Source organism: Prosopis cineraria, unplaced genomic scaffold, assembly GCF_029017545.1.
Source record: "Prosopis cineraria cultivar Desert tree isolate PC_DT_omini unplaced genomic scaffold, ASM2901754v1 PC8, whole genome shotgun sequence".
In the NCBI taxonomy this organism is placed as follows: Eukaryota; Viridiplantae; Streptophyta; class Magnoliopsida; order Fabales; family Fabaceae; genus Prosopis; species Prosopis cineraria.
Window position 1 is genome coordinate 11,164,751 of NW_026555339.1, and position 9,583 is coordinate 11,174,333.

Genomic DNA, 9,583 nt, shown 5'->3' on the forward strand with positions numbered 1-9,583 from the left:
AGGAAGAGGATAAGAGAAATGAAGTAGAAGCTTAAATGACTGGCACTGCTTCAGAAAACGGAGTGAGTATATATAAATAAACACACTATGGAAGAGGACATGAAAGGGATGGATATATACTTTCTATTTTTATTATATTCATTTGAGCTTGAGGGCTAGCTGAATGAATCTAGAAGAGATAGAATTGGTGCTGATATTTCAGGCGAGTCGGGTTTATTCTGATCAGGTTTAAAGTATCATACCCTTTTAAAAAAGCTCATATAGCCAAATTTGGTCTTAATTTTTTTCGGATGAGTTTGAGCTGACTTGTTGGACTTAACTTAAATTACTGGCTTTAGATATAATCAACATTAATATAGAATATAAAAATATTATAGAGAGCATAATTTATAATAGGGTAAAATCACAATTTGACCCTTAATTGTAAATTCAAATAAATCTATAATCCTAAACTTTCTTTCTTTTGTTTTTTGTTTTGCACAATTTTATCCTCTCAGCATCTAAAAATGTGGCAATGTGCTCCATCCCATTAATTACAAGGTAATGTCCATCAGTATAGTGTTGTGGGGCTCACATTTTCTCTCATACGATTTGAATATCAACATTTTTGTAATTAATTAACAGGAGGAAAAACATTATGACTTTTTCAGGAGTAAAATTACACTTAAAAAGTTTAGGGTTAAAATGCTTGCCCTATAGTTTAAAGGTAAATTTTGATTTTTATCTTTTGTAATTTTTAAAAATAATTTTATACTTTATATGAAGGGGGCATGGATGACAGATATTGATGGGATTGCTAGTACGTGTATTACATGAGACAGCTCACTGATAACAAAGGACTCGGTCAGACACAAATAAGGTCAACTAATTGAATGGGAATGTACTATTGTACAAAAATAATTAGGTCAACTAACCGACATATATATATATATATATATATAAAATACTATCTTAAGATTTGACACATTCGTAAATGATAATTAATTATTTTATTTTTTAAAAAACATATGACTGAGTATTGTGAATTTTTTTTAAAACGATGGATGTAAAAAGGACAAGAACATATCCCATACATCAATTGATTTTAGAACATTTAAAAAATACCATATTTTGTTTTTAATTCCCCCGCGAAAAAGATTATCAAGTTCTAGATTCGTTAGTGGAAGTCTCAATAAAATGAGAGATCTTAGATTGATAATAATATTTGCAATGAATAATTGAATTTAGTTGTTTCATGGGCAGCTTGGATCAAATTGCGTTCATTAGATTTTATCATGATATTTAAAATTTGTTATTATAGTTTTCTTTAGATTCGATGGGAATGTAAACTTGAGGTTCAAAATTTTCTTATACTCAAAGAAAAAATCCATCAATGAAAAGCTAGTTGCCAAATTAAATTACGTGCAAGTATTTTTATAATTGTACAGATATTCATGAATCTAAAAGAAATTCAATAAACAGAAAGAAGATAAGGCAATGTTTGATACATGAAAAATATTTTCTAAGAAAATAAGAAATGTATTTAAAAAATGATATATGTATTTATTATTTCATTTCTAACAAACATTTTTCTATTTACCAAACATCGTATAAGAGATTGACTTAGCTAAAATATTCAAGCACGTTATCTCGTGCAAAGTTTCAAGTAGAATTTGTGATTTGGCTTCTCTACCTTTAATTTGCTGCAAGATAATATTGCAATAAATCAATATAATAGATATAAATGCAGCTTGTTAACTTTATTTTTTGAGTAAAATAACGATAATTGCATCTTTTAATTAATTAAACTTATTTAATTTGGGATTTGGATCATACTTTGTACAAATAATTAAATTTATTACATCAAAGTGATGAATTTTGCACGAGTCGAGTATCAATTTTTTTTTGGTTATATGAGAATAATAGAAAGTAGAGTCGGTAATTTGGGCAAAATGAGCTTATTCAGACTGAGCTCAATTCAGATTGGGCTTATTTAGATCAAGCTCAAAGTATCCTACCCTATTTAAAAAGCTCATATAGCCAAGTCTTGACCTTGACTTTTTTAGTCCGGATTCGGGTTGGCCCATGGAGCTTAGCCAAAATTACTTACTCTATGCACATAGAGACAAAAAATTTTAGGGGTTAGATTTATTCAAGTCAGGCTCAATTCGAGTTGGACTTATTCAGATTAGGTTTAAAATATCCTATACCCTTAAAAAAGCTCATATAGCCAAGTCTGGTTTTAATTTTTTTTGGGGTTGGCTCAAATTACTAGGTCTAATAGAAAGTGGGTAATTTATTTTGGCCATTAAAAAGGGGAAATGAAAAAACAAAAATAATGATAATAACAAGTCATTAGTTTATAAACTCTTCTAGATTCCGATCTCCTAAGCAATAAGGATCTGCCATGAATTTGACTTTGAGACAATTATCGGAGGATATTACAATTAATGAAATTTTCAACGTCACACGTTACAGAAGCTTAGGGATTATTTTAAGATTGATGTATTTTTCACATATTACGTTGGACATTTGAGAGTTTAAAATAGAATAGAATGAAATAATTATAATAATAGGATACAATCCAACGGCATGGAGTCCAACAAAACAAAACTTTCATTATTTGGTCTCTGTGGTGTGGATATAATTAAAATTTCTAGTTTAATATTGTTTAGGAGTTATTATACATGAATATAATGAATCAAAGTACTAAATTTAAGGAGTCTTTTTTTTTCTTTGGCTTTGGTATGCTCGATCTTGAATTCGAACTAATTTGGCCAGCAGTTTGCAGGCACTTCTTTGAAAAACACACCTCTTATCGAGAATTTAATCATTACTTAATGTACAGAAAATGAATTGGAGATTTTTAGTTAAGCTGAACTAATTTATCCCTAGCCAATTGATTCAAACACGTGGTGATAATTTAGGTTCTTTGGATTTTAATTTGTTCGGTGAAATTATGTATGCATAAATGCGGGCAATTGATCTTCTGTTTTAAATGAACACTTCTCTCTGATAGGATGTGTCAGCGTGGCATCCTGTGACGATCTATACTTATAGCACGAGAGAAAGAAAATTAAAAGGTTTTTTGGATATATAATACGATATGAAAAAAATAATACAGAAAGTAAATTATAAAAGATTAATTTTTTTATATGACTACTGTAAATAAATTGAGCTAAGGCCACTCAAACCTACGCTATGTGATAAGCTGTAAGCGCAAAGTGCGAAAATGGCCCAACGTTTTTCTTCTTTTCTTCTGGCATTTCTAGCATTTTGAAAAATGTGGTAAGACTTCATTTGTGAACAAATTCTCAAAAAATTGTCAAAAATAAGCATAAGAATTTACGTTCACAGATTTCTTATTGGTCCTGTAATTCTCCAATGGAAGATTCATGTCTTACTCCTTTGAAAATTTCCGTTATCACATTTCTATATTCTAAGTTTCATTCTTTCACTTCTCAGATCTTCATTTGAAATCATTTATTCTTGCAATCCATCTTTTACTTGAATATTTTATTTTAGTTCTTGATGGCTATGCTCCGCTTATATAACAGGGAGTGCTTCATAAGCAGGGGGAAAAAAAAAGCTTCCTGTAGACCTTCTTTATAATAGAGAGAGATTTAGTTAACATTCAAAAACACATAATCAAGAGTACACTTTCCTTTGACGCGTAGTCCATTAAAGAGGAGAGATGCATGTAATTAATGATCCTTGAAACATGCAAGCATGAAGCTTATATATATATATATATATATATGTAGTCTTGCTTAGCAGAAATATTGTGACTACCTAGCAGAGACAATAGCGATTAATTCTCTGTTCATAGTATAATCACATGAACTATTTCGTAGTGCTATCTATTCTAGCATGTTCCATCTCCAAAGCTAAACATTCTTGCAGTTGTTGAAATATGTAACTTATGTCTGGCCTTTGGTTTGGTGTTGGTAGGACACATGACATTCCTACTTCAACGGCTTTCCGTGTTGAGGTAACATAGAATTCTCCACCTAATCTTGGATCAACAATGCCTTCAATATCTCTACATTCAATTTTAGGTTGAACCCAATCAAGAATGAAACTAACATTCTCAACATTTCTTTTTATTGGAGGACGACCGGTTATAAGTTGAAGAAGAATCATTCCAAAACTATAAAATATCACTTTTCTTATTTAGTTGTCCAGTTCTGTGAAATCTGCAAAGGATAACACTTAATTAGATAAAATAGCTTTTTTTTTTTGTTGGTATAATCGATTGGATTAAATATATTCTCGGTGAATGAATTGAAACTAAATATCATATTGTCTTCTCTAATATTTTAAGCAAATATTAGTATATTTTATTTCATTTTGATATGATAAAAACACTTACTCTGGATCAATATAACCAGGAGTACCAGCTGGTCAAGTTAATAGATGGGAATCTTCTTCATTTGTAAAAGCTCTAGAGAGACCAAAATCAGCAATCTTGGCTACCATGGATTTGTTTAATAAAATGTTGGATGGTTTCAAGTCTCTATGGATTATAGGAGTATTACAACCAATATGAAGATATTCCAATCCTACAGCTCCAACAGATTATCATAACAAAGGGAAATATACAGTATAAAAAATGAGGAAATATGATGAGTAGTAGTTAATTGATAAGGAAGACAAATAAATAAGTAGTAGTTTTTTGCTACCTTTTGCTGTGTCAATTGCTACTTGAAGCCTCTCATTCCACTTCAAAACATTTGAGTTTTTCTCTAGAAATAAAAAACAAACGTGTCCATTAGCATGATGTTTCAATACTAAAAAGAAAACATATTGATCTAGAAGAGAAGAGGGAGAAAGAGAGAAGAGAGAGAGGAGAGAAATTTAGAGGGAGATAATTTAATATTAATTATTATTTATTTAAAAGCATATATACAAAGTAAATTAGTTATGATACTATTTATAAGCCTTATTAATCTAATTCTAAAATAAATGTGACAATAAAATTAAAAGTAAATATTCTAAAATATAATATTAATTGGCAAAATTCTAAAAGTAACGAACATCTTTAAAAGAGAAAATAAATGCAAAATTTCAAAACACATAAAATTGATATTCAACATCGTTTGAATCTTCAAAATCTTCTGAGGGGTCCTCAAGGCTTTTTCTTGCTTTTTTTTTTTGATAAAAGGGAAGAAAAAGAAAGCAAAACAAACACAAAAACAAAAAGGAAAGAGATTTTCTTGCTTTGCTTATTTCCATCACATATATATCATTATACAACTGCTATGGAAAACTGAAGGAGTGATATGATCCACTGTACGTTCTTGCTTTCATAATCCTTATTAAGTAATATCTTACTATCTAACTAACTATAATAAAATGAAACCATGAGTGATACATAAACACAATATTTGACGAACCTGATAATAGTTGGCCAAGGTCTCCATTATCCATATATTCATATATCAATGCCTTGATGTTGTTTTCATGACAAAATCCAACAAGTGAAACCAAGTTTCTATGATGAATAACTTTCAAGAGTTGAGCCTACATGTCGAGAGTTAGCTCCATCATAACTGATAGATCTTGCACCCAATTAATTTGCACATATTTTTTTTAAAAATTTGAAAATTATGATATGACTTTTAATTGTTGTGTCTAACCTCAGATTGAAATTCCTTATATCCTTGCTTTGATGATGGAGAAAGTAGTTTTGCTGCAACTTGAGAATTATCTTCTAAAGTATCAAGGTAAACTTTTCCAAATCCTCCTTCTCCAATAAGAGTTTTGAAATTGTCAGTGACATGAACAACTTATGAATAAGAAAATTCTCGATTCTTTTGCTTCAGAACTCCCATCTTGAGGGATTTGGTAGACAAACCTACATTATTATATATCAAATATTTTGAGATCTTCAACAAGAATTTAAAATAATTTGAATCAACATGAGATTTGAACAAAAGTTATCCAACGTGAGGTAGCTAGAAAAATGATATTCAAGGACCCTCTAAAAATATTAATTATAGTTAAGGATCCTAAAATTATAAAATTTTCAAAAAGAACCATGGTCTTTGACTTGAATTAAAATTTTTATGATCAAATTTTTTTTCATCACTAATCATCCATGTTTCCAGTATTCATCTTTTACATTTTTAATCCTCATCTTTTGCATTTTCAGTACTTAATTTTTTTTTTCAATAGATACCTTGGATATTTTTAATACTCATCTTCTATAAATTCAATATTGAAAAGAATTAAAAATAAATATTTTTCAGTACTAAAAAGATGGAAGATAAGTATTAAAAATATATAAGCGAAGGTAACTATTTATTTTACCATGAAAATCTAAGTTAACTATTGAAATATTGAAAAACTGAGTACTAAGTATGTTAAAGATGAGCACTGAAAATATAGAAGATGAGAACTAAAAAATTCAATTAAAATTTTTTTAATTTCAACAGAAGACCCATAACTATAAATAATATTCTTAGAAAGTCCTTAAATGTCATTCTACCAAAATGAAAACCTTCCAAGTTTTCGGGAAATTAAAACCTCATGCTATGTGCCAAGATTCAGAAAGCATGGGTGTTATATTCCAAATGAATAATTGACAGTGGATATGAAAAGAAATACCTTGTCTTCTCTTTCTCAGTCTCCAAATGATCAAAGAAAGAATGGCAATTAAGGAAAAAACTGCAATTATTGATGTAATTAGAGGAATTACAAACTTGTTTTCTTTGTCGCATGAATCTAACTGACAGAGGCCTGGATTGTTGGCTACACTGGCAAATAGGAAAAGGAAGTGTAGTTGAGCAAATGAGTTTTCTAAAAAAATAACAATTCTTTGCAAATTGCGAGATTTTACGGTATTGCAGATAAATTTGGGGATTCATGAATTAATTGAGGCCAACTAAAGCATTATTCATAAACGAAAAAAAATTTAAAGAACCATCGGTCCACTCACTTATAACTGGTGACTTATTAAGTTCAATAAATAATGATACAGACTCAACGCTTATTATTAGGAGTTACAAGTTATATGTTGTATAGGAAAGTTTTAGCTCCATGTTTTACTTTGAAATGTTGGCGTTATATGATACTCCCACCGTTTTTGTTTATTAGAGAAACTATTATTTTTAGATTTTTTTTATTTAAGTGAAATCACATTTTTCAATAGTCATTTATTGCAAACTTTCTAAATTATCCCTCATAATTTTATCATTTATAGTCATAAGAAATAATTAATAAAAGTTTGATTAATACAATTAATAAAGGGTATTGCAGTCTAATTCTTTTATTTTCAAACATAATTAATATAATTAACTGATTTTCCTAACCTATGTAATACAGTTTTTCTCTCCTATAAACAGAAATAGAAGGAATAAGTGTTAAGTGTACTTTGATATGTGTGCGAGAACGCCTTATGAGAGTGTTCATATAAAAACAGTCCGAAAATCATAAGCAAAACTTACGGGAGCGCTTTCTAATCTTAAGGTGTAACTTACTCGAGTGTTTCAACAAAAAAGTGTTCTTTTGTGATAATAATAAAAAATTATTGTTTAAAAAATTAATTTATGAGGAGGCACTCCTGTATACTTGTCCTATGGGAACGTCCAAATTAAAGTGCTCCTGTATATATAGGAATGCCTAGACATGGCACACTTTTGAAGTGCTATCATAGACCTTTTTTTAGTAGTGAACTGACCTCAAACAAGAATAAACTATAATCTGAATTTGAAATTGATGGAGACGAGTATACCTGAGCTGCAAGTTAGCATTTTCTCTTAAAGCCTTGGGAATTGAACCCGTGAGTTTGTTTCCAGCCACATTACTGCAAGATTGTAAAGAAAATAAATGGAATTTTGAGATAACAGCTTCAATATCCGAGCATGAAAGCTGTAGTGAAATTGCAATGTATATTAATTAGATCTTACATGAATTTCAAGTTAGGAAGAGTTGCGAGAAATTCTGGTAGTTCTCCCGTCAATTCATTGTTCGACAAATCCCTATCGACAAGAGGTTAATTAATAATATCTAATTATATGCTCAGTAATAGTATTAGAATATTCAAAGATTATCTTATGTGATAAACTTACAAGGACTCCAATTTTTTCAAATCCGCGAACGATTTAGATATCTCTCCTGTGAGATTGCTTGAGCTCAAGTTCCTGCAATTTAATTTGGAGTTCACAAATTTGCCACCATATTGTAAACAACTAAAAGGACAGAAACAAAAGGAATCGTAGCTTGTAGCTAGGTTGAAATATCTGACTGAGATATATAATAACAAATCAAGGCAAGATTTAGACATGTTAAGAACATAAATACTCACACTATATGCATGGTTCATATATGTTACATTAATTAGGGTGTTTTATTGCTCTCTTCAACTATTATTTGTGCGCAACATGTTCTTCTTAAATTATTCAAATATAACAGATCATAAATAATAGCAGAAGTATAGTACTTCTTACAATGAAACGATTCTTGCATTGTTGCTAGAGTTGCATCTCAAACCTTCCCATGCAAAGTTAGATGGCACACATGGATCCCCTTGCCAACTGATTTTGGAGATCCCATAAGTATGCTTGATCTCCATGATGGCGTTAACTATATAATTTCCAATAGGGAAAACACAAATAAAACATTAAATATTCTCTCTGCCATATAAATATAACCAAAGGAGTAACAATTGAGTTGGTGCAAAGTATAGTAAGAGTACCTGCCATAATTAAAACGTTTAGCGCCACAATCTCTTCGTGTGTAAAGAGATAAAGGAAATGGAGCAGAATAGAGAGAGTGGGTCAATGGCCTTAGTTCCAAAGTGTTAATGAAAGGTGTGCCATCTCCAGTATCTACTAAACACACTTGTACCATGTCGGTGGTAACATGTTGCATTGTTACTTCTATATACGCGAAATTATTTGCACCCAATTGAATTGTGGTCCAAAAGTTGACTCCGAGGTAGACGTCAAACTTTGGAAATTGGTTCTTGTAGTCATAATTCTGATATGCAAAATAGCTCTGATCAAATACTTGTGCTTCTGATTCTGATAGATGTCTTGGTTTAGTTTCAGAGTGTAACAATTTCTCTTTCCTTCTGGAAAACTTCTCAGTGTGTTTAGTTGTTTTTGTATATATGGACGGTCGTTGAATCTAAAGCTAGAGGGTGCTTCATGATTAGTTCCAGTTTCTATGAAGCCTTCATCTGTCTGGTACCAAATCCCTGTTTGTTCATCGACGTAATCTTCGCTTGCTCCACAGTCTATGCTTATGAAACCTGCGCAATAGTATTTATTGTATTCATTGTTATATGTTCTCCACATCCCATATACATATGAAGCTTCATATGATGATGAAGAAGAATTAAATGTCTATGTGTTCAGCTATAGAATAACTAACGTGAATTTGGATCTAGGGAGTGCCTTAAATTTATTTATTTAATGCGTATCTTAATTATATTCATTGGATTTCATCAATATTTAAAAATTATCAGAATATTTTTTATGTATCTCCCTTTCAAAAATTTGAGATTTGATGCTTTCTAAATATTATATGACAAAATTTCTGACAATAGTTTAATTAATTGATTATTGTTATCACATCACGTTAAACGCTTACTGAATGA

General features: G+C 30.2%; 1 pseudogene; it reads right to left on the reverse strand.

The window, feature by feature from the left end:
* Window positions 1-4,357: 4,357 nt before the first annotated feature.
* LOC129317293 (putative leucine-rich repeat receptor-like serine/threonine-protein kinase At2g19230) lies at window positions 4,358-9,281 on the reverse strand (annotated as a pseudogene).
* Window positions 9,282-9,583: the final 302 nt, after the last annotated feature.